Here is a 23,382-nt window from a genome sequence, read left to right on the forward strand (position 1 = left end):
GTGTGTGATGCACGTGGCATTGAAGGTCGCTCTTAGGATAATAGGAAGTTAGCGTAGCTCTAAGGGTGGAAGTGATACGTTCTGGATGCTGAGATAGAGAGAGTTGGCATAGACTAGACGGGAGATGATGATGGACAGTATTGCGAAGACTATGAGGATAGGAGAGATATGGAAAGATTTGTTTAGGATGCATAAGTGGAAGGATCAGAAACTGGATACATAGTTGATGTGTTTCGAGAGAGATCGGTCAGCGTCCATGGTGCATCCAAGATTTTTAACAGAGGTGGAGGTGGGGCTCCGAGGGCTTTTGGCCTGGGTAAAGGTTGGGAAATCAGAGCAGTTTTGCTAAATATTAGGATTTCTGATTTGCCCCGGGTGAGGATTAGGTGGTTGGTTGTCATCCATAGGTTGATATCCAAGAGGCGAGGTCGGCAAGTGGGGAGGCTGGAGCTGGCAGTTGGCTTAGATAGATGTGGAAGAGGAGGGGTGAAAGGGAGACTCCTTGTGGCACCCCTTTTGTGACGGGGCGAGGGGCAGAGAAGAAAGGTGGAAGGAGGGGATTTTCGAGCGATTAGAGATAAAACAGGTGACCCAATTAAGGGCAGAATCTTTGATGCCTTGGGTGAGTAGCATGTTCCTGAGTATTGTGTGGTCGATGGTATCAAAGGCTGTGGATAGATCCAGGAGGATGAGGGCAGCACATCCTTCAGAATCAGCTGTTCATTTTTAGGGTGTCACAGAAAGAGACCAGTGATGATTCTGTTCTACAGAGGGGTCGGAACCCCCGATTGGACTGGGTCAAGGTGTCTATTGGCTTCTGTGAAGAGGCCAAGTTGCTTGTATGCCGCGTGGTCAATTAGTTTAGGAATGAAGCGTGTGTTGGAGATTGGGTGGTAGGTTGATGGGGAGAGTGGGTCGAGGCTGGGTTTTTTGAGAAGCGGTTTGACATGAGAGGTTTTGAAAGCCTCTGGGAAGGTGCCAGATGAGAGGTATTTATTGGTGAGGGAGCAGGCTACACTGCCAGTACAGGTGGAGGTGAGGATCTTTTTTAGAAGGGGGGTGGGCAAGGATATTTAGGTGAGCCAGAGGGTCGGCTAAGTGCTAGTAGGTTACAGAAATTAGCCTGGGAAAGAGGTGTGAATGAAGAGAATGTTGGTAGGGAGGGCGAGGAAAAGATTGGGTTTGAGAGGGGGCAGGATGTGGAGGGGGATCAGAGCTAGTTTTGTGGTGATGGTACAGTGTCTTTCAACATTATGAAAGTGGTTGGAAAGTTCATCACAAAGAGCTTGTGAGTTACAGGAGGCGGGGTTAGGCAACTATGGGAATTGAATTCCACAAGGATTTTGTGGAGTTCCTTGCATGGTTTGTTGGCTTTGGAGATTCTGTTTCCATAGTGTTTTATTTTGGCTTTCTTGATTTCATACAGATATGACCTGTTCAGTCTTGAGAAGGCCATTTTATTTTGTGGGGTAGGGTTGGTCCTCCATATTCGCTCTAGATGATGCTTGAGAGTTTGAGAGTTTTGAGGGAAGGGGTGTACAACCTTTAGTGTGGGCATGATCGTTGGGAGGGGGATGGGTTGGTGTGAGGGGGGCCATCGCTTTGGAGAGTCATTGGTTGAAGAGGTTAATGGAGCGGTGTCTTCCCTTGCGAGAGAGAGAGATCAGGGAGTGTATTAAGTAGGGAATTGGCCAGATCTGGGTGGTTGAGGAGTTGTTTGCTGGAAGTGGTGGGGTAGGGGAATAGTTTTGAAGTGAGAAGGGTACAGCGTGGTGGTCAGTCAAGATGAGGGGTGAGGCAAGAGTGGGGAGACTAGGCCTGATGTGTAGAATAGTGCATCAAGAGTGTGTCCTGCAATGTGGGTCAGGTGGGAAATCAGTTGTCTTAGGCAGAGAGCTTCCAGATTGTTGGTGACGGATCATCAAATGAGATGTTTAAATCTCCTATCAAAGTGAGCGTGGGGTGCTTGATCTGTGTGGTTGAGAGGGAGTCACAGAGAGTCGGCAACGTTTCGGTCGTAGCTGGGAGGCTTACATAAGAGAAGGAAACAGTGGGTGACGGAAGAGCTGAGGTGGATCTTAGCAAGAACAGATTCACATTTAGTGCTGCAAGATAGATTCTCGATGGATATTACTGAAACATGTTGTTTGTGGAGGATGGCTAAACCCCCCAGTTCTGCTGGGTCTGTTATGTACGAGCAGGGAGTAACCGGGTGGGAGGGCCTTGTGTGCGATGGGGTTGAAGTAATCTGTGAACCAGGTTTCAGTGATGAATAGGATGTCTGGGTTTTCGGTGACTTTAAGGTCAAAGATGTCTTTATTTTTGGCAACTGATCTGGTGTTGATGAGTACGAACGAGAGTGTACGAGAATTCTGGTGTATGGTCGGCTTTGGGAGTGGCAGGGGGTTGGACGGAGTGCGGGAGGGAGCATGGATGTGGGAGTGCCAGGTGGGAAGCTCAGAAGGAGGGAAGTTTAGAGGGATGCTGGTCTGGGATGGGTGTTTTGGAGGGGAGGTGAAAAGGGCTTGGATAGGGACATGGGTGGGTGGGTGGGGTAGGAGGTCGAGAATAGGGAGGGAGAGCCGGGGGGTGACCTAGGGAGGAGATGGGCAGAGCAATGTGTTAGTGGTGGTCTATGATGAGTATGGCCTGTGCTGTTGTGGGGCCCTTAAGGGGCACAGGAATGTGCACGAGAGTTGGAGGGTTTGTTGACGGGGCTGTGTTGGCCAGAATGGCTCGTGCTGCACTGAAGGACAGGAAATGTGAGTTAGGTGTCAAAGGGGTGGGGTGGAGGGCAGAGGGGTGGAAGCCGAGGGGCAGTGCAACATTGCCACGGGTGGGATCATTGGGAGTGGGTGGTTTATAGTGCGAGATTCACCCTGGTGTGCAAAGATGGGGTTTGGGAGGGTTGCATGCCAGCAAGCTCCCCAAGCTGCCTTATTCCTGTGGCGGTGTAGGTGTAGGCGGGAGGGGTTGAGGCGAAGTTGGATGGGTTGAGTTGTGTGAGGCAGGGGTTGGTGAGTACTGAAGGGGTTCTGGAGAGTGGTGTGCCAGTGAGCTGCCCGAGTTACCTTATTTATGGTGAAATGTTGGCTGCATGGGTGCCTGCTGAGAAAGGGTAGAACATTGGGGGGTCAGGGGTGAGGAGTGTGCTAGGGTGTTGTCTATCCGGGGTCAGCATGGCAGGGCAAGGAGTGAAAACTCGTATCACCTAGAATCAACTTTGTCACAGCAATGGAAAAAACGCCTAGAATCAACTTTGGCACAGCAATAGAAAATACGCCTAGAATCAACTTTGGCAACTTTGGTGCAGCAATAGAAAAACACCTAAATCTACCTTTGGCACAGTAATGGCAGGACACTCAGATTCAACTTAGGCGAATCAGTTGAAAACCACCTACATTTAACTTTGGCAGAGCAGTGGAAAAACACTCAGATTCAACTTTGGCACAGCAATGGAGCACACCTAGATTTAAGTTTTGCACCACAATAGAAAAGCGCATGGATTTAACTTTGGCACAGCAATGGAATATACTCACATTTAGCTTTGGCACACAATGGAAACCGCCCATAAACAACTTTGGCACAGCAGGGGAGCCAGGGACGTCAATTAGGGATCACCAGGGGTCACACTTATGACAAGTGGCAACTCCCGTGCGACCCCTGGCTCTGCCTCTATAACGCCTGGGGTCAGCAGAGGCAGAGAGAAAATGAAAGTAAAGAGGGCTCTCTTATGAGAGCCCTCTTTACATTCATTTATTTTTTAATTCAGTCTGTCTTCAGAAATACATTATTTCTGTTACGGTTTTAATTTCTTTTTGAAGTTAGACTGACTTAAAAAAAAAACTCTCCCACTACCCCCACAGGACATGGAAGTCTCTGTCTCCCCTGCTCCACGCATGACAGTAACCAGAGCTGGTTTCTTGCGTGCGTGGGGCATGGGAAAGAGTCCTGCCTGCATAGTAGTTCCTCAGAGCAGCAATGGATTTGGAAAAAGGTAAGAAAGTGTGTTTTGTTTAAATGTGTGTGCGTGCGTGCGTGCATGAAAGGGTGTGTGTATGCATATGTATATTATGTATTGTGTGTGAGTGCATGACGTACGGGTGGCTGGGTGTGTGAGTGAATGATAGATGGGTGCAGTATAAATGAGTATGTGAATGCGAGCCTCATATTTGGTATTGCGGATCACCGCAGACCCTGTCACTGGGCTTCTGGGACCGCTACCGCACACAAGGACGAGTTTAGGAACAAGACTGCATGAGTTTGAGAGCGGAATACCGCACGTTAACATAAGGACATTAATCAGCCAGTGGGTTCAGATAAGAGCGAGACGCTAACGCTGCACGCAGAGCGTGATTGTTGTAAGGATCAAGCAACGCCCTGAAGAGGACCCCGTGTGAGGGTCGAAACACGTGTTGGCATACTACCGACGCATCGCCACTAAAAGAGACAAATCGACAACCTTTGGACACTGTTTGTAAATGCTTATTCTGTAACTAGGACAATCTAAACATGTAAATTTGGGTGTATGCGCAGGGAGTCAAGGACATCAACCTGTTCTACAATATAATAGTATTATTAATAGTGATAGCATTAGTACTACTAGTTATACTAATAGCAGTACTTTTACTCTTTTTAATATTAGTAGTAGTAGCAGTAGCCAAAATAACAGTAGTACTTTTAAGAGTATTATTACTATCATTATTATTATTATTATTATTATTATTATTATTATTATTATTATTATTATTATTATTATTATTATTATTCCTGGTAGTAGTTGGAGCAGCAGCGAAACTAGAAGTATTAGTATTTACTACTGTCATTATTAGACATATTATCAGCACCAATAATAGTGGTTTATTATTATTATAAGTAGTACTCGAAATAGCATTAAAACTGATATTGTATTTATTATTTTGAATATCGTTATTACGATGTTATTATTATTTTCAGTAATATTAGCAACAGTACATTATTACCTACTATTATTATGTTTGTATTATTGTTGACTGTCTTTACGCTATGGTTTTATTAATGCCTGGATGGATGAAGAATGAACGTTAAAGTTCAGAAACCGAGCAGCCACGTCATGGCTCTCTTCTGATCACATGTCATCGCGTCAAAGTCGAAGGCTAATAACAAAATGATGGCTCCTGGTGATGTTTTAAACGCTTTCGTATTGGAGGGCTTATTTTGCACAGACTGGGCCTTAATCGCCATTTGTGTGCTGAACAGACATATAAATATATATATAATTGAAGACATACAGAGGTGAGAAGATCGAGATCAATTATATCGCGATAGTCAATGGAACTACAGAAGAGACAGAAGTGAGCAGAGTTGCATCAAGAGCATCACAACATACATTCTCATCCTAGGGAGGTTTGGCCGCCTGTGCATTTAGGCATTATGTATCATACAGAGAGTAGGAATAGTAGCACGTGACAGGCAGTGTGGTACACTTTGAAAGGTACCAGTATCTGAAGGTCCCGTGGGCCTATCACAGGCCCCACCCAAGTGGGCATGGGCTTGCAACTTGCAGTGAAGGATAGCCCGAAGGCAAGGCCAGCGCGAGCTCCAGTTGTGCCCCCTGGAGCAGGGTCTGAGGCCTAGCAGCTGGCCCGTCTTTAGCTATACCATTGGCCCTGAGCTGGTTATCCCTTTGCTGACGTAAACCCGATAGCCAATAGCCAAAGTTGCTGGTGAGTGGCAATGACATTGCAGAGTATGAGGCAGGAGGCCCTAGTGTGTCAACAATCCTCAGGAGACACAGTAGTGTGTGATCAAGAAATGTCATACGGAATTCCTAAAAAGGGAAGCTTTTGAGTAGGAATGTGCACGTATTTACGGTTCGCCTCCCGCCCGCCCTGGTAATGCTTTTCACTGCTTTTTTTGGCAAAATTGGTGACGCATCAGGAAGCGCTCGGCGAGATGTCCTGGGTCTGTCACTAATCGTGCTAACACACCACAAATGCAGAACAGCAGGGGCTCAGTTATTTTGTTCGGCTGATACTTTTTCTTGATAGTATCAGCTGAACAACAGAACGGAGTCCCCTGCTGTTCTTGTAAAGTGTGTGTTAAGGCCAGGCCATGATTCTTTAATGGGTGCTGGGCCAGACCAATCCTTAAGTTTACATGACACTGAGCTGGAGCCTCCAGCTCAGTGTCATGTAAACTGGAGGCAAGGCGCCCTTTGTTTGCTGAGCCGGGGGAGGGGTAACCTTGTGTGGCTTGAGCCGGCACTGACTCCTTCAAATGTTAGACAGTGTGGAGACTAGATGGTGCTGTGCTGGGAGGCAGTCAGGGAAGATAAAGCCAGTGATATTCTCATAATGGCGCGGTGCCGAGATAAAGCTGGTAGAGAGGCACAATTAGGAAGTTGTTTCTATTATCTGGTCTTGGCATCAGAAGAACTTCCACAATATCTGAACAAGGCATGTAGGGGCTCATAAAGAGTATGACATAAAAAAAAAATGGAATCAGAATTGCTGCCACTTTTACCCCACCACCATCCTCCTATTTTCATGTTAAGGCACAGGAGATACATCCAGCACTTGGCTGAAAGTATTTCCTCTGCTTTAGAACCAAAATCTGGAGCAATTCCTGTGGCAGAATTAGCACCCGATGTAATTCCTCCAAAATGCCCATGGAACCCTGTGGACTCCGAAAATGGTCATTGACACTGCCGTCCTGCCACTCGTGATAAAGTGGCTTTTGTCAGACTGATTACAAATGGTGTTAAAGGTCAACAAAAGGACTGCCAAACTCGTAATGAGGCCCATATTTTTTTTGTATTTATTTGAAGAACAGGGATGTCAATTTCGATCAGAAATGACTTGCAATAACACATTTGAAGATGGTGCAGGCATTCCCTGACACCCTAGCACAAAGATGAGAGCAAAGGGTGATGCAGTGTATGAGGTTGCAAAAAAATGAGACATATACAAAAAGAATCTGAATTTTATTTTCTGAGCAGCTAGAGGTGTATAAACCTAGTTTTGCCATTTGTAAGTGAGGTGAAGTGTGCTTTTGAGCTGTAAGCCTTGGTAGTTGGCCCTCGAGCTTGTGTCTGCAGGGAGTCTAACTTTGATGGGTAAAGGTTGGGGTAATGATGATAGGAATAAGCATACAGTTATTTTTGAGGTTATGTTTTCATAATGGTTTGACATCCAGCACTGTTAGGTATCCCTGTTCATTAGAGAAAACCTATGGCTTGTAATATTCTCCTGGGCACTTTGAAGTGGACTCTCTAGCAAATTAGCACCTTAAAAACTCAAAATAAATAAATAAATAAATAAATAAATAAATAGATAAACAAAGGAACAATCAAACAAATACATGAGTTGTTAATCACATTGTAAATATAAAAAGTCATTTATAATGTACGCATTACAATGATAGTGGTTTCCCCGCTTTGCCGGGGATTCTCCAAGGTGGGTTTTGGGCAGAAGCCTGGTATAAACAGATCTGTGTATACAGAAAAAAGCAAGTGGTGACAGGGAGTAGGGGGCGGAAGGGGGAAAAGGAACGTTAAATACACTGAGCGAGGGTAAACAAGGAGAGTGCATGTTTCTGCTTGGATGTGTGGGATCTCATCCGTCGGTGCATGAAGGGATAGGTCTTAGTGGATAGTGTGGTGAGTGGACAGAACTCCCCATCTGTTTCTATAAATGGAGTGGTCTGCAAATGGCTGTGTTGTTCCAGCTACTACCTGGTCTGCTTCCCAGAAGGTGAGTGGAGGAGAGTCCCTCAGCATCTCCACACCCTTTTAGACGTGGGACATCCATATTGGAAAAACCCCAGTTGAGAGTATGGCTTTAAGACCCCATCAAGCCATCCAAACACAGTTCTTGATATACGACAGAAGACTTCCATGACATGTTCCGCGTCTATTCACTGACCTGCAGAACCCTTAGACTATATTGGGAACATGTCTCAAACGTACCCGCAGAAGGGGAACAGTACAAATAAACACATCATTAAGGTACTAGGGGAGAGGTTGAATCCAGCAAAGGCAGCTGCTGCCCGGGATAGGAATTACTTGTTTCTCACTGCTTCCTACTGAGACAGGGAGACTGACACTTGGTATGGAGTGGCCACTTTTCTGGATTCCGTACATGCTACCCGGGCCAGGATTCAAGGGTGTGAGGCCTGCCAGATGTCTATTAGAGACCTGAAACTGAATACTGAGGAGTCAGAAGTCTATGAAAGACTTGAACCTGAAGACCTGGAAACCCGAGCTCTATTTGAGTCCTGAACCAGTGAGTGCAGAGATGCTTGAGGTCTATGAGAGACCTGAATATGGAATTTGAGAAACTAAAAGTCTATCAAAGTCCTGATGCCAGAGAGGTCTAGGAAAGACCGTATTGGGTTAATTCAAAGAGCATGTGAACTGGGAGGTCCTGTTTTAAGGATCACACACTCTGGAAGAGTATATCGTATCGTGGAATGCCACAAATTAGGAAGGAACCCAATGGTGCATCGAGTAGCCCTGGAAGTGCACTAAGTCCAAGCTGGGAGACGAAAAGCAGAAGACTCAAGACCCAGAATCCTGTGAGAGGTCTGAAGGTGCATCATGAAAGCAGGGCAACTGATGAAGTGTTAAGACTGTCAGTAACACCTAGACGATGCTTTCCAGTGGTACTTATCTTTAGGTTCTGTTTAGATTAGCGTTAGACCTTTAGGAATATGATTTGTGAACTCATTGGTTGTCCAAACATTGGAGCCTTTTGTGTTTAGCTTATGCTAAAATAAGATGTTGGATCTTTCTCTCTGTTGGACATTGATTTGGAGGATTAGGGTGTCCTCGAAGGGAGGAGGACTTTTTAAGGCTAGGTTACCAACTTCATGATTTTTGACAAAAACCCACTAGAGGTGTTGGACACACCAAGAGAACCACACTTTGTGTTGTCCTCTCTTACCCTCGATGCCAGCGTCTTGTTAGCAACTTCCTTATCATGTGTAGGCCTTTCCCTAGTTCTATAGATATTTGCTCCAATGGCGCACCCTAACTTGACACAGAATAAGCACACTGATTTTAACACGGTTTTAATGTGTCACTTCTATCATTGCTCACCCTTAGTAGGTACGATCAACAGTAATGTGCCCATAGTCGGTCTGTGATTTGGGGGTTCTAAGTCCTTCTTCCAGCCACGTGGAATATCTGTAAATGGTATTACCCAAATTGACCTTTTACAATTGACCTTTTGCACAATTGACCTAATTAAAGTGGTCCTAATTGACCTTCTGCACAATTGACCATCATATTATTTTAATTATTTTATATATGTATTGGGTTGGTTTTGGAGTACAAATAATATGCGGGGATAGGGTGGAGGGTTGCAGGGGGTTTTGGAATGGATAGGAGGTTGCAGGGGGTTTTCCCCCACCCCACATGTATGTCCTAATTGACCTTCTAAATCATGTCAATTCTCCCGAGGTCAATTCTCCCGAGGTCAATTGTGAAAAGGTCAATTAGTATACAACCCTGTAAATACATCATGGGCTCAAGGAGTGCTCAACTGGTCCACTGAAAAGGGAAAGCCATTAAGGTGTGTGTGAAATTGTCTATTTTTCCCACAACCAACTACTAGGATGTCAAATGACCGGATAGCATTGGCTTGTGCCAACTATCAGAGAGGAGCAAAGGCTTAACAGTTTAAATACAGAGGTGAATAAAGGGAAATAAAAGTGGCAAAATGAAACAATTGTGTAAAGGCGAGTCAATCTCTGGAACTCCAAATCTGCTTGTGTATAAATAAATAGCAGGCCTGCGTAATGTCCAATTCCCGAGACCAGGAAGGTTATGAATCAGATCAAACCCACAGTAAATTATTAGCATCCATATTTAAGGGGCCAGTGACTTGCTTATGTCTGTCCACCCAGCGGGGAGTCACCAGCACAAAATCCCCACCAATCTGCCTGAAAATCAGGCTACACAAAAAGCAGACTGCTACACTCCAAACAAATGTAAATGGGAGCAGCAGGCAAGGCAAGCCCAGAGGTCATGGCAATCACACACCACACACACACACTAGCTCCCAAATCCACTGTGACAAATTAGGCTATGAGAGTAACATTGCACTACAATAAATGTAACTGTAATCTGGATGGTACGACATCGTTTCATCACGGGATGTTTTTTCGCTGGGTTTTTTACCGCACATTTTTTGCCGAAAAAACTCATCAAATTTTTGGGGGGTCAGGGGGGGGATTAGAAAAATATATAAATTGGGTGTGGGTTTTTGGGAATATATAAAAAATTAAAGGGGATGGGGGCTTTTGGGGGATCCCCCCAAAATAAAAAAGAAATAAATTCGATGAGTTTTTAAAAATCTGCAGTAAAAAACCCTGCGAAAAAACATCCCACGATGAAATGACATGGAACCATTTGGTTTTATCAGGGGATAAAAACATGTAATTCTTTTGGAAAGATAAAGGTATACGCTTAATGGCAAGGCAGCCTAGTGCCTTCTTGCCATCCCGCGTAACCCTTAGTCCTGGCTACTTATCAATATGATTCTAATACTCATAAATGGCGTTTAGACGCGATGCAGGTTGCAAGTACACAATTCATTGTGGCTGGTTTGATACACATATTTCTTATTTATTCTCCTAGAGGTTGGAGGTAAAGTTTATAGAGCACAGTGGATAGAATTGTTCCATTGGAAATTCTGTAGGACATCAGAATAGGGAAATATTTTGATTTCTCAAATATTCACATGTTGGGCTCATGTGAGTACATTGGCAGTGTTAAAAGTGTCTGAGAGGTCAAGGAGGAGGAGGAGGTTGCCATCTCCTGAATTCAGGATGCTGGGGGCATCATCTGCAGTCGGTGGCATTGCCATTCCAGTCATCCAATTGGCAAGAACCCAGGAGGTGGTTCTTTGTGATGTTTCTGTTGATTGGCCTGGAAGTCCATCACGGGTTCCAGATCTCATTGATGCGTTTGAGCATTTCTTTTCATGGGTGTTGGGCTTGCTCTATGATATAATACGATATGATAAGTCATTTATAACGCGCCTGTACACCAGTGTTTCTATGAAATCTGTGTAGTGGACCTTTTTGGCTTTCAAGGATTTTTCCCTATAGATACCGACGTAGACAATGTTGTCTATGTTGCAATGGTTTTTACTCCCGATTTCTTCCCTCCTGTTCTTTTTTCAGGTTGTGTGTGCTACTTTTGTACCTCCTCGCTGTTTGATTTTCTTATAGTGTATGAAAGGCTTCTACAGGGACAGCTTGTTGAGTGTGTAGGTGATATCCAAGATATGAGATTGTAAAGTCCTCCATCTTGGTGCCCGTGGCACCACGTGGGTGTGTCTGGCTTGGTGGCATATAGTGCTTTGAGTAGCCCCTCCAGCTTAATACATTTCCAAGCTCTTGTAGTGATTGGTTGGACATTGATATGTTTAGGTGGAGTGACTGCAAGGAGGAGGATCTTGAACGGTATTGCAAGGCAATCCCTCTGTGGGACCGCTATGAGCTCTTCGTTGCAGTAACTTCCATCCAGTGTGTGTTCGGCTGTGCAAGTGGGACACACCAATCGTTGCTTCAGTTGGAGGATGTCTAGGTTTGGAGAGGATAGTCTAGCCAGGGTGTTAGTTTCCTCTCCAACCTGAGATTAAAGTAATCCAGGATAGTCACGTAGTCCCAGCCCACAGAGAGCCTTGAAGCCATGTCAGTGACTCTGTCTGTGAACTATGGATTGTTAAACAGTGGACCTTAGCCCAGGAAGTTGAGTGCAGTTGTGTGAGTGATGCCAACTGTACGAGGACAGATTCACAGTCCAGTACATATGCGTCAATTCTACCTTTGTGTGAGTGTATTCTTTCTTTATGTAGTTAATACCTCCTGCCATCTTGTATGAAATCACCCTAGGGGCTTCCCATGGAATAGCAAATAGGAACTGTTTGGGAAATTCTAAAAGGAAACCCATAGGATGTGTGTATGCTAATTTCTCTACGGGTTTTTAAGTTTGTAATAAAACGTTAATGGCAAACATTTGCTTTTTTACATAGTTTGTTGCAGCAGCTCTTGCCATTCGGTTGTTATATGAAGAGTATGCAGTGTGGCGTTGCCCCGTAAGGGAGACGCGCACGCGGCGACGTGACGTTGCACGTCGCCGCGTGCGCCTTAAATAAACGGGGCGTTCCCGGCCGCGTCAGAGCGACCGGGGAGCCCGAAGCACACAGACGTGTCCAGTCTGAGTCTGTGGGTGGAGGGGCTCACGGGCACGCGTGGGGGCACCCAGAGACCCCCAACAGTGGCGACGAGGATGGGATGCCCGGGCCCGGCGGTGAGAGCGATCCCGGATAATTTTTTTCTTCGATGACGAAACATCCGCGGATGTCTTCGTCTCACGCTGTGGCCGCGGACCATACACGCGGCTGGCGGCCATCTTGCGCACGTGGCTGAGAAACTTCCGAAAGCTCCGGTTTGGAGTAGGAAGGCCACCCAAGCCCAATTTTTGGATTTGCTGACTGCGGGCAGCATAACCCGCAGGCCCATGCCTGAATTTTGATGTTTTAGCCAATTTTCAGTCTGTAACGTCGTGTGGTAGCTGGAAGATGGACTGAGGTGGCTGGGCCTTCTCAGCCCACTCCATTTTTGAAGCTCAATTTTTGGAACATTTGGTTCAAGGACCTTCTTCAACCCCTTCATCATCACGAGGGTGGTGGCAGTGTGGGGAATGGTGCAAGTTGCGGCCCTCAGGACTAGTACGAGGGTGCCTGTGCGCTTGGGCCCATGAGTGATTTCAGCACCCTGGAGGGTGCGACTGCCACAGCATCGGAGGATTCGCAGGACGAAAGCCTGGCAGATTTGTTTCAAAAGAATCCCCCACAGCCAACCCCACATCCTGCGACGTCTGGGCTGCCTACACCCACGGTTGGTGCCGCTCTTCCCCCAAACCAACCACCACCACCCCTGGCCATGGCCCAAGCCAGGGCGCAAGTGGCCTTGCAGCCCATTCCGGAGTTTGACGCTACGGGTCCTCCGTCCAGCCTGGGCCCCCGATGGAAAAGATGGATTGGACGGCTGGACATGTACTTTCGGGCCGCCCAGGTCACGGACAATGACAGCAAGGTGGCTACGATGCTGTATTCGGCCGGAGCAGCTGTACAGGAGATATTTGAGTCGTTAACTCCGGTGGACAACTCGTATGACCAAGCCAAAGCCGCCCTCCTCGCGCATTTCATTCCCCTTGCCAACGTGGACTATGAGAGGTTCGTCATGCTCTCGGCCAGACAAAAGGAGGATGAAACGCTCGATACCTTCTATGGCCGCCTGCGCCGCCTATCCCAAGGGTGTGCGTGGGGGGATGCGGAGGATATGATGAGGACAATGCTAATCCAGGCATGTTCGTCTGGCAAGCTGAGGCGACAGGTCCTGAGAGAGCCCGGACTCACCCTGCCCAGAATCCTGGAGCTCGGGCGGTGCCATGAGGTGGCGGAGGCCCGTGCCAACAAGATGGAGGCCGGATCCCGCGCAGCGAGGCCGGAAGAGGTGTGCGCTGTCTGGCGAGGCGGCAGAGGGGTGCGAAGGCCCGGTGGGGCTCCCAGAGACAGAACTGGTAAGCCAGTGGAGTCATGCCAGAAGTGCGGCTATGACCTCCCCCACTCGTCTGAGTGCATGGCAATAGGAAAGATCTGCGGACGCTGTGGGGTGCCCGACCACTTCTCGAGGGTGTGCAGGGCGACCCTGCCTGTACTGATTCCGAGGGGACAACCCCGTCTGTGGACCCCTCGCCAATACCGCCCGCCCAATGTAGCTCAGGTGGAACAGGCGGGAGAGGAGACGCCGGCGGAAGAAGCGGAGGAAGAGGATGAGGAGAATATCTTCTTCGTCTCCAGCATGGAAGTCCTCAAGGGGAGAAGCAGGAGACAGCCGAGATGCGTCGTGGAGGTGAACTGCTCGCCGGTCCCGGTGCTGGTCGACACGGGGGCCTCAGTCAACGTAATGGCGAGAGGACATTATGCCGCGCTCAACCCACCCCCGAGGCTGGCGACGCCGAGAGCCCGCATTTTTGCATTTGGCGGGCGGGAGCCCCTGCCGCTGGACGGTGCGTTTGTCGCCAAGGTGGAGCACGACGGGTCGGAGATCAAGGCCCGCTTCTACGTGACTCCGGTGAGCAGCAACACCCTGTTGAGTTGTGCGGCAGCGGAGGCTCTGGGCATAGTGAGCTTCGCGTACTCAGTCTACTTAGAGGACATCAACGATCTGCTGGACAAATATGCTGACATCTTTAAAGGGATTGGGAGAATGAAGGGTGACCCCGTGAGGCTCCACATTGATGAGTCGGTGCAGCCCGTGGCTCTGAAACACAGGCGGATCCCGTTTCATCTAAGGGACCAGGTGGACAGGGAACTAGACAACCTGGTGAACTTAGATATAATCGAAAAGGTGGAGGGCCCCACTCCATGGGTGTCCCCTATCGTAGTGGCGAGGAAACCAAAACAGCCGGACTCCGTCCGGATCTGTGTGGACATGAGGCTGCCCAACAAGGCCATCAGGAGAGAACGACACCTGACCCCGACAATCGATGACATCATTGCTGAAGTGCAGGGGGCCCGGTTCTTCTCTAAGTTGGACTTACGAGCGGGATACCACCAAGTTGTCCTCCACCCAGAGTCCCGATACATTACAACCTTCACTACCCACAGGAGGCTCTACCGATATAAGCGGCTGAGTTTCGGAGTGTCGTCAGCAGCCGAGGTATTTCAGAACTTGATCCGAGGCGCTCTCGCAGATCTGGAGGGCGTCCTAAACATTAGTGACGACATTCTGGTCTTTGCCAGGACGGAACTTGAACATCTGAAACGTCTGGCCAAGACCCTCGAGAGGCTGCAGTCGCTGGGGCTCACTCTCCACAGGGACAAGTGCGAGTTCCTCCGCCCGACCATTGAGTTTTTTGGTTTCATCTTCAAGGAGGGCGGTGTATCTCCGGATCCCAGGAAGGTCCAGGACATCAGGACCGCGCGCCCCCCTGAGTCGGCGTCAGATGTGCGGAGCTTCCTGGGTATGGTAACATACTGTGGGCGTTTCATCAGGAATCTCGCCTCGAGGTCGGAGCCTCTGAGGGCCCTGACGAAAAAGGATACCACCTGGCAGTGGGGCCCGTTGGAACAGTCGGCGTTCGAGGACATCAAAGGCGCCCTGACAGCAGATGATACCGTGGCTTTTTTTGACCCCGCCCTGGAGTCCGAGATTGTGGTGGACGCCAGCCCGTTTGGCCTCGGTGCTGTGCTCACTCAAGTGGGCAGAGATGGGGGGGTAAGGCCAGTGGCATATGCCAGCAAAGCCCTCTCCGAGACCGAACAGAGATACTCGCAGATCGAACGCGAGGCCCTGGCCGTCTTGTGGGGCTGTCGGCATTTTCGGCTTTATGTGCTGGGGAGACCCGTGACAGTGGTGACGGACCACAAGCCACTGCTTCCGATCATGGCCGGATCATCCTCAAAACCACCAGCCAGAATCGAGAGGTGGATGTTGGCCCTTCTGGAGTATAGCGTCACCCTGATCTACCGGCCGGGTACCAACAATGCGGCTGACTACCTGTCCAGGCACCCGGTGGGCGGTGGAGGACCCGCACAAGACTCGTGTGCTGAGGAAGCCGATGACCATGTCAGGATGGTGGTAGAGGGTGCCACCCCCAACGCAATGCCGCTACCCGAACTGGAGAGTGCTGCGGCCAACGACGAGTGTTTCCGCATCTTGAGGAGCTCGATGCGGTCGGGGTCCTGGAAGTCCGTGCTGGAATTGGTGGCAGGGCGCACTCAAGAAGCGAAAGTGACCCTCGAGCAACTCTGGAAGGTGAAGGACGAACTGTCCTTCACGGAGTCGGGCCTGCTGCTGCGGGGCGATCGCCTGGTGGTGCCGGGCTCCAAGATCCATGAAGTCATCAACCTGGCACACCAGGGGCACCAAGGGGCCGCCAAGATGAAGGCGAGACTGAGACTGAAGGTGTGGTTTCCCGAGCTAGAAAAAAAAGTGGACGACTTCGTAGCGGCCTGTGTGTGGTGCCAGGCGGCCTCCCCAGTCCAGCGGGAGCCTGAAATCGAAGTAATGCCCCTTTGAGGGTAGAGGCTGATTGAGCTGAGTCGAGACTTCATACTCAAACCTGCAGACTGGATGATGACAGAAGAAACTGACTGGGCTATCTCAACAGCTCTATAACACATTTAGGTTTCTAAGAGAGGCCTGCTGGTTTTCTATTTAAAGGCATAAAGGAATACAATAGGAATGCACTAGGAAGGTACAAGGAATCCTCTAAGAAACTGTGAAGAGTCACTATGGAAACCACACAAACCTTTATTTATTTATTTGCTTATTGGTGATTTGCATGGAACCCGCTTCGTATAAGACAGAGGTCTGCACCCTGCGGCTCTCCAGATCTTTTGACCTACAATGCCTGTTATCCCCCCCAATCAATTATGTCTGATAGGGCTGATGGGAGATGTAGTCCAAAACATATGGTGAGCCAAAGGCTGTGGACTCATTCTATAGGAACTTCTAAAATAATGTCACTAGACTGTTTTTTTTTATTTTGAAAAAAACTTCAGTTTTAAAATAAAGAAAAAACTTTTGTTTCAAAAAAAGTTCCATTCATCCGTTAAATAAATAAGATCCATTCCACTCGTACTTCTCAAGAACAAACAAAAAAACCGATCGAAACTTTGTTTCGAAATTCCATAGGTCCATTGGCTAAAGAAACAACCATACCATTCACCCTTCTGAAGGCAAAAGCCAAAACAGAAGAAGAAAAAGAGAAAGTCTCAGGCTTCTGGAAACAAGCGTTCACATAGCAAGTGGTGGCAGATTTGACTCATCCAACATTTAGTAGACCAACGAAATGTCGGCTTCATAAGCACAGCTTAAGGAGGGAACTTCAAGAGCACGTCCAAATAGTTCACAATGGCACAAGCATGTTTGACATTATTGCCAGAAGAAATCAAACACCTCCAGGCAGCCAAATCTTCATCTAAGGGCGCAAATTGACCAAGATGTATGGAGCGCAAGTCGCAGGTAGCCTGGCAGTCCAAGATTAGATGTTTCAATGATTCAACTGTACCGTGGCAGAAACGGCATAGGTTGTCTTCTATCAGTAGGTCTTTTCTTTGCCATAGGATTTCCTTAGATTTCAAGATGTTCAATCGAAATCTAAGGAATTGTACGCGGTAATAGCGGGAGTAACAGCGTAACAAATAGGACGACTGAGAATTTAGTTTTTTTAGTTCATTGCCCAGCCAATTAGTTGAAGGTAACTTTTCGCGTTTCTCTAAGTTGGCAATCCATGCCCAAGACTCAAATTTTCTTTTTGCATGTTGTGGTCGGATGAACAAGTCATAGTTACTAATTGCTGCAGCATCGACCCATCTTTGCACTCTTAATCGCCATTGGTCCAGTAAGCAAACGTTTTTAGTCTCATGTTTATTTGTGAATATATGGTAGGCCGAAGCCTTACTATCCACCGTCATCTTTCGCATTAGCGAAATTGATTTCCGATCACGTGGCTGTATAGTGAGTTCAGTGATAATTCATAGCGTAAGGATATGAGTGAAACACATTGCCATGCAATGTCACTAGACTGTAAAGTTGTCCTATATGAATGCTACCATTCTGGTTTGCTACTGTTCACCTAGGGACCATGTAGTCTTCTGCAAGACTCTTTCATGAATCTACTAGGCAACCTTTAAGTACCACTAGGAAAGAAATGTACAGGGTCTAGCCTGTACAGTTGAATGATAGTGGGATGGCCTGGTGCAGAAAGGAGACCTTGCTGTATGCCAGTCAGGTCCCAGGGATGAAGAGTCGGCCAGTGTTGTCCTCCAGCAGAAGGTCTAAGACGCCAAAGCTGTGCTTGGATATGGATCGGACCTTGATGATGAGCCAGTGTTCAGCGGTTCATTTTTCTAAAGTTGAAATCTCTTCTTGGAGACCCTTGCGCGAGTTTGGCATGGGGGCATAACCATGTCCCCGTAGCCAGGAATATATGGTTGGGGGCATGGCCCTCAGGAACAACAACACAAAAGGAAGGATGGTCGTCCCGCGTTGCCTTAAACATTTCTTTTATTACATAGTCAAAGGTCCATTTAAATCATTTGTATTGGCTCAATGGGTGGGTGGCACGTGACATAAAGATGACTTGGATGGGGAGCTCTTAAAGCAAAGCAATATTTATAAATTAGCACCGTGGGAGGGGGTGCACGCCAATCAGGGAGCTCTCTACGAGCCCGCTGCCCCAGCTTCTGTCAGCTCCCGTCCCAGTGTGGCCGCCATGGAAACCCGTTCCAGGGTGGCCATGTTGGTGTAGCATTTTCTCTCCCCGAGGCATCCTGTTCACAGAGAGAAAATGCGTTCCTTTTTTTTTTTAAACCATTAACACCCATACTATACGGATGCTAACGGTGATATGCCCCTCCGTGACTGGCCCACTCTGTGGGCCACGGCCTGCCACCCTCGTAAAGGGACACTCGCTTCGCTCAGGCCCTTAACTTGGGTGGCGGGTCGTTACCCACAGGACCCGCCACCTCGGCCCATATCGCCTCAATGTACCAATGCTGTATTGTCCTGAATAGTCTAGTGCAGCATAAAATATATTCAACAGCTGCAAAAAATACCTATTTCAGAATCCCTGCATTCGAGAATATAGCAAAGGGAACCCCTGTCTCACTGCTATGGCTACTGTGTGCTATGCGTTATGCCCATTTGGGCGATTGTGCATAACAATAACAGTGACACCACTTTTTGGTAATAGTGTTGTCAAATAATGTCTTCCATGCACAAGAATGCCTAAATACAGGCACATGCCTATAGGCCAGTGATCCTGTGCCAGAATACCTGGCCAGCCACTGGAAGTGCCTGCTTTAACATTCTCAGCCTCACCCTCTATGCCACAGGATGCTTGCCCATCATTCACTGGGCCACAGAATGCCCTCCGCTGTTATACTCCCAAATGCCTGGCCAAGAGTACGTTCAACCGATGGGCATGCCAACCGGCTCATGTGCCGGGGAAACCTTAGCCAGCCATCAGAGCCACCAAATAGCTGACAGCAATGCTTTATTCCTATATGGTGACTTCCTAAGGGATTGCTCCTGCCTCCACGTGCTGGGATAGTCTGTCTTATTCGCAGTGATTGTAATGGGAATAATGACGTCACCCACGGAAAGATGACAGGATGACTTTGCCATGCTGGGGTCTGGGCTTGTGTGCTAGGCCAGATGAACTCGCCCAGATATCTCACCCATGGGGTGTTGTGAACACAAGCCCTGCCTATCTGCTGGTGTGAGGACAAGCCCTGCCCATCAGCTGTTGTGCGCACAAGCCCTGCCCATCAGCTGTTGTGAGCGCAAACCCTGCCCATAAGCTGTTGTGAGCACAAGCCCTGTGCATCTGCTGTTGTGCGCACAAGCCCTGCCCATCAGCTGTTGTGAGCACAAGCCCTGCCCATCAGCTGTTGTGAGCACAAGCCCTGCCCATCCGCTGTTGTGAGCACAAGCCCTGCCCATCTGTTGTTGTGAGCACAAGCCCTGCCCATTTGCTGTTGTGCGCACAAGCCCTGCCCATCAGCTGTTGTGAGCACAAACCCTGCCCATAAGCTGTTGTGAGCACAAGCCCTGTGCATCTGCTGTTGTGCGCACAAGCCCTGCCCATCAGCTGTTGTGAGCACAAGCCCTGCCCATCAGCTGTTGTGAGCACAAGCCCTGCCCATCCGCTGTTGTGAGCACAAGCCCTGCCCATCTGTTGTTGTGGTGAGCACAAGCCCTGCCCATCCGCTGTTGTGAGCGCAAGTCCTGCTCATCCGCTGTTGTGAGCACAAGCCCTGCCCATAAACTGTTGTGAGCACAAGCCCTGCCCATCAGCTTTTGTGAGCACAAGCCCTGCCCATCCGCTATTGTGAGCACAAGCCCTGCCCATCAGCTATTGTGATTACAAGGCCTGCCCATCTGCTGTTGTGAGCACAAGTCCTGCCCATCCGCTATTGTGAGTACATGGCCTGCCCATACGCTGTTGTGATCACAAGCCCTGCTCATCAGCTGTTGTGTGCACAAGCCCTGCCCATCTGCTGTTGTGAGCACAAGCCCAGCCCATCAGCTGTTGTGAGCACAAGCCCTGCCCATCTGCTGTTGTGAGCACAAGGCCTGCCCACCCGCTATTGTTTTATAAAGGGCTTGCTGATTACTTTCTGTTCTATACAAGGCATGTGTTTTACTTATGTCATAGAATGTGTGTCCTTTAATTAAAGTGTGCATAATGCATGTCCCAAGTTACTTTGCAAGGATTAAGGGATGATCAGTTACAGTGCCACGTAGACTTGCCCATCAGTACCGTGTATTGAATGCTTGCCCAGAGGTCACTGTGCCACAGAATCTCTGGCCAATGCTTACTCTGCCTCCCTATGCCTGTGGACCACCGACCAGTTACTTTGATGGCATGCTTGCACATAACTTCCTCTGCTTGGGTTGCATGGCCCCTCCCTTGTCTCATCGCGCCTAGAAACAATTGTGTACAGGCGCGTTATAAATGACTTATATCATATCATGGAATTGCTTTCTATGCGCTACTGTGCCACAAACAACCCTGGCAGACATGATGCTGTGGGGTGCACTGGCTTTGCTGATACACGTCGTGCGTGCCCCAGAGCAAACACAGTCATGTTTGGATTCATTCCAGCCACAGGTGGTGCCATGGCCTTGGGGAGCAGAAGGCTTAAGAAGTTCCTCTTGACAGCGTGGTCGTACCCCTGTCCAGGGCATTCTGGAGCTGGAGTTTCGTTTTTGTTATGACTGGTCAAGCTGCAGGTGATGGGGTGGGACGTAGATGCCTTGGGGTCCCTCATCAAGTCCCGGTGTTAGAGTGTTGATCTGCCGGGAAGCTAGAAGCGGCATCGATTCTGCCTAACAGGGCATTACTTGTGTTGGAGCCCTGCAGGTACTCTGGTGGGCACTGCCAGTCTCCTGTGCATATTGGCTTCCTGGGCTTATCTTGAGCAGGAATTTGGCAACTCCTACTAAGCAACGTCCCAAAAGAGGGATTATATATAGTACACAACTGACCTTTGGACTTGATCAATCCTTTTCCAGTGAGTCATCTATTCTGTGACTATACAATGTTGTCCTCCATGTGAACTGGACCCCCTGACATTGTCTATTGATAATTAGCAATTTGGGAGGGGGCGCTGGCCAATCAAGAGGCTCAGAACGTGCAGCCTTCCCCTCCCTGCTCCCCCTCACCTTAGCACCCATGTAGTTTTTTACGCAGGTGCTAATAGTATCTTTTCATTTTGAAATTTAAAATAAAGAAACTAACCTTTTCTGCATGGCCCGGCCCGGTGACGCACAGTGCTGCTGTCCACTCAGTCTGTTTTCATATTGACGATGTCACAGTCATCAACACTGAAAAGGGACTGAACCTTTCCGCACCACTGTGCGGCGCTCGGCGGGCCGCGCTGGAAAGGTACGTTTCTATTTGTTTACGGGTGCTAATGGCGATATTCCCCTCAGTGATGATCGGACCCTGTCGGTAACGGCACCGCCGCCCTCGTCAAGGGACCCTGGCTTCACTCGGGCACTTAACTTGGCTGGTGATCAGTTACTGACAGGATCGGCCCACCGCCTCTCGCCTCATTGACACGAGAATTGCCCATAAACCCTCTCTCTGCATGCCAACACTGCACCTTCTTGTTCTTGCTTTTCCTGGTTTATATTCTCACCACATGAAGAAGCCGTGGCCGGCCAGGAGCCATATATTCATGTGAGCACCAGACTTCAAGGCGGTAAGAGGAGTATGGCAGGTTTAGTGATTAGAAATCCACTGTCACCTCCCTTGTGTAGCCTGGTTAATTGAAATCTGCGGCCCGGGGAGTACCACCGGCGGCAGCGTGTGGGTGGGCCCTTATACGTGGTCCTTGCTAAAGAACCCACCACACCATCACTTCACCAGTATAAAAAAATCTCTTTTCTTCCCAAATGAATTCGCTGTTTGTTCTTCTCCCACCTGACTGGATTATTGAAGCTAAGTGCTAGGAGAGTGAGTGGGTGCAAAAAGCTCCCTCATAAAGAGATGGTTGTGACTAACAGAGCAGCAAACATGTGGGTGCAGTGTGGGCATGGACTAAGTGGATTAGCATAGTACCAATGATTTATCACCAGCACCCCACAGCGTGATCGGTGCTTTAATTGGAACACTCAGTAGAAGCAAGAATGCAAAAAATAGTGTTAAAGTTTCTTCTTTGTGCTGTTCCGTTTTAGTTAGAAAAGAGCGATTTTGAATTTGCGTTCTCTAGTTTGGGCCTTAGTTCTGTTGTTTGCTTCCAGGAAGAAAGCCCAGTGGACGCCATTTTAGTTCTCTTTTGAGGGGGATTTCTGGAGGCAGGTGAAGGAGGACTTGAACTGGCCTCAGTAATTGACATGGATCCCTTTAAGCTTCTGGTAGAAGTGGGCAGGACTGTTGGGAGCAGTACTCCTCTACTTTTTGTTAGTCAAGCTGCCAGAGCTACAACAGTCCCTCAAACTGCAGCTACTTTTGTGTGCCTAATTGGGGATTCGAAGCTGGGATCTGCTAGATTAGCTCCAACATCATATCACAGTGAGCTATGCAGAACTGCTGAGATGCACCTCTTTTTTTAGTATCCTGATTTTCCAAGTCCATTCCCAAGCCCTATCATAGCCCTGCTCCCGCAATAATCCAAATGCTTCTTCTGCCTTTAAGCAACTAAACGTGCTAATACTGCAGGCTCAGCTGTACATTCAGGTAGTGAGTAGGTGAGAGGGGGGACTTTAATCTTTAGCATGCCCCTTAAGAGGTGCGACTGGTGGGTGATTAGAAAGGGGAGGCTACGTAAAGTTGCATGCTGTGGGGGACAATAAATAAAGGTAATGGGGGTCGTTTAAAATTCATTTTAGCATTTTCTTTCATTTTGTTTCTTTCAGCCTTTACACAGTGGTGGGGGTGGAAGGAAGCCGGACCCAGGTATGAGGTTTGTATTCCACCTGGGAGTGGGGGAGGGGGGCGATGCGGGTTGTGGGAAGTGGGGGCGGGTCAGCACTGGGGATTAACACCTTGGCCATCACATCACCTTCTCACTGCAACCCAGTACAGCTGTGCCGCTCTGCATCCCACCACCTGCTGTATATCTGTTCTTTTGTTTCCTCTGAAAAGCTCTCTGTTATGCATCTGTACTGTTTTATACCTCTGTAAAGAGCTCCGTTATGTATCCGTATTTTTGTATAGCGCTTTGAAGCGCTCTGTTGCTTCTCGAACCCAGGTACGTGTTCGTGAAATACCACAATAATACTAAAATGTGTGCTCTACAAATACACCTGTTATGTTATTAAGGAGAAGTAAAAAACTACCAGTGACATTAAAATACTCAGCAA

Source organism: Ambystoma mexicanum, chromosome 8, assembly GCF_040938575.1.
Source record: "Ambystoma mexicanum isolate Mex_15411 chromosome 8, UKY_AmexF1_1, whole genome shotgun sequence".
NCBI lineage: Eukaryota > Metazoa > Chordata > Amphibia > Caudata > Ambystomatidae > Ambystoma > Ambystoma mexicanum.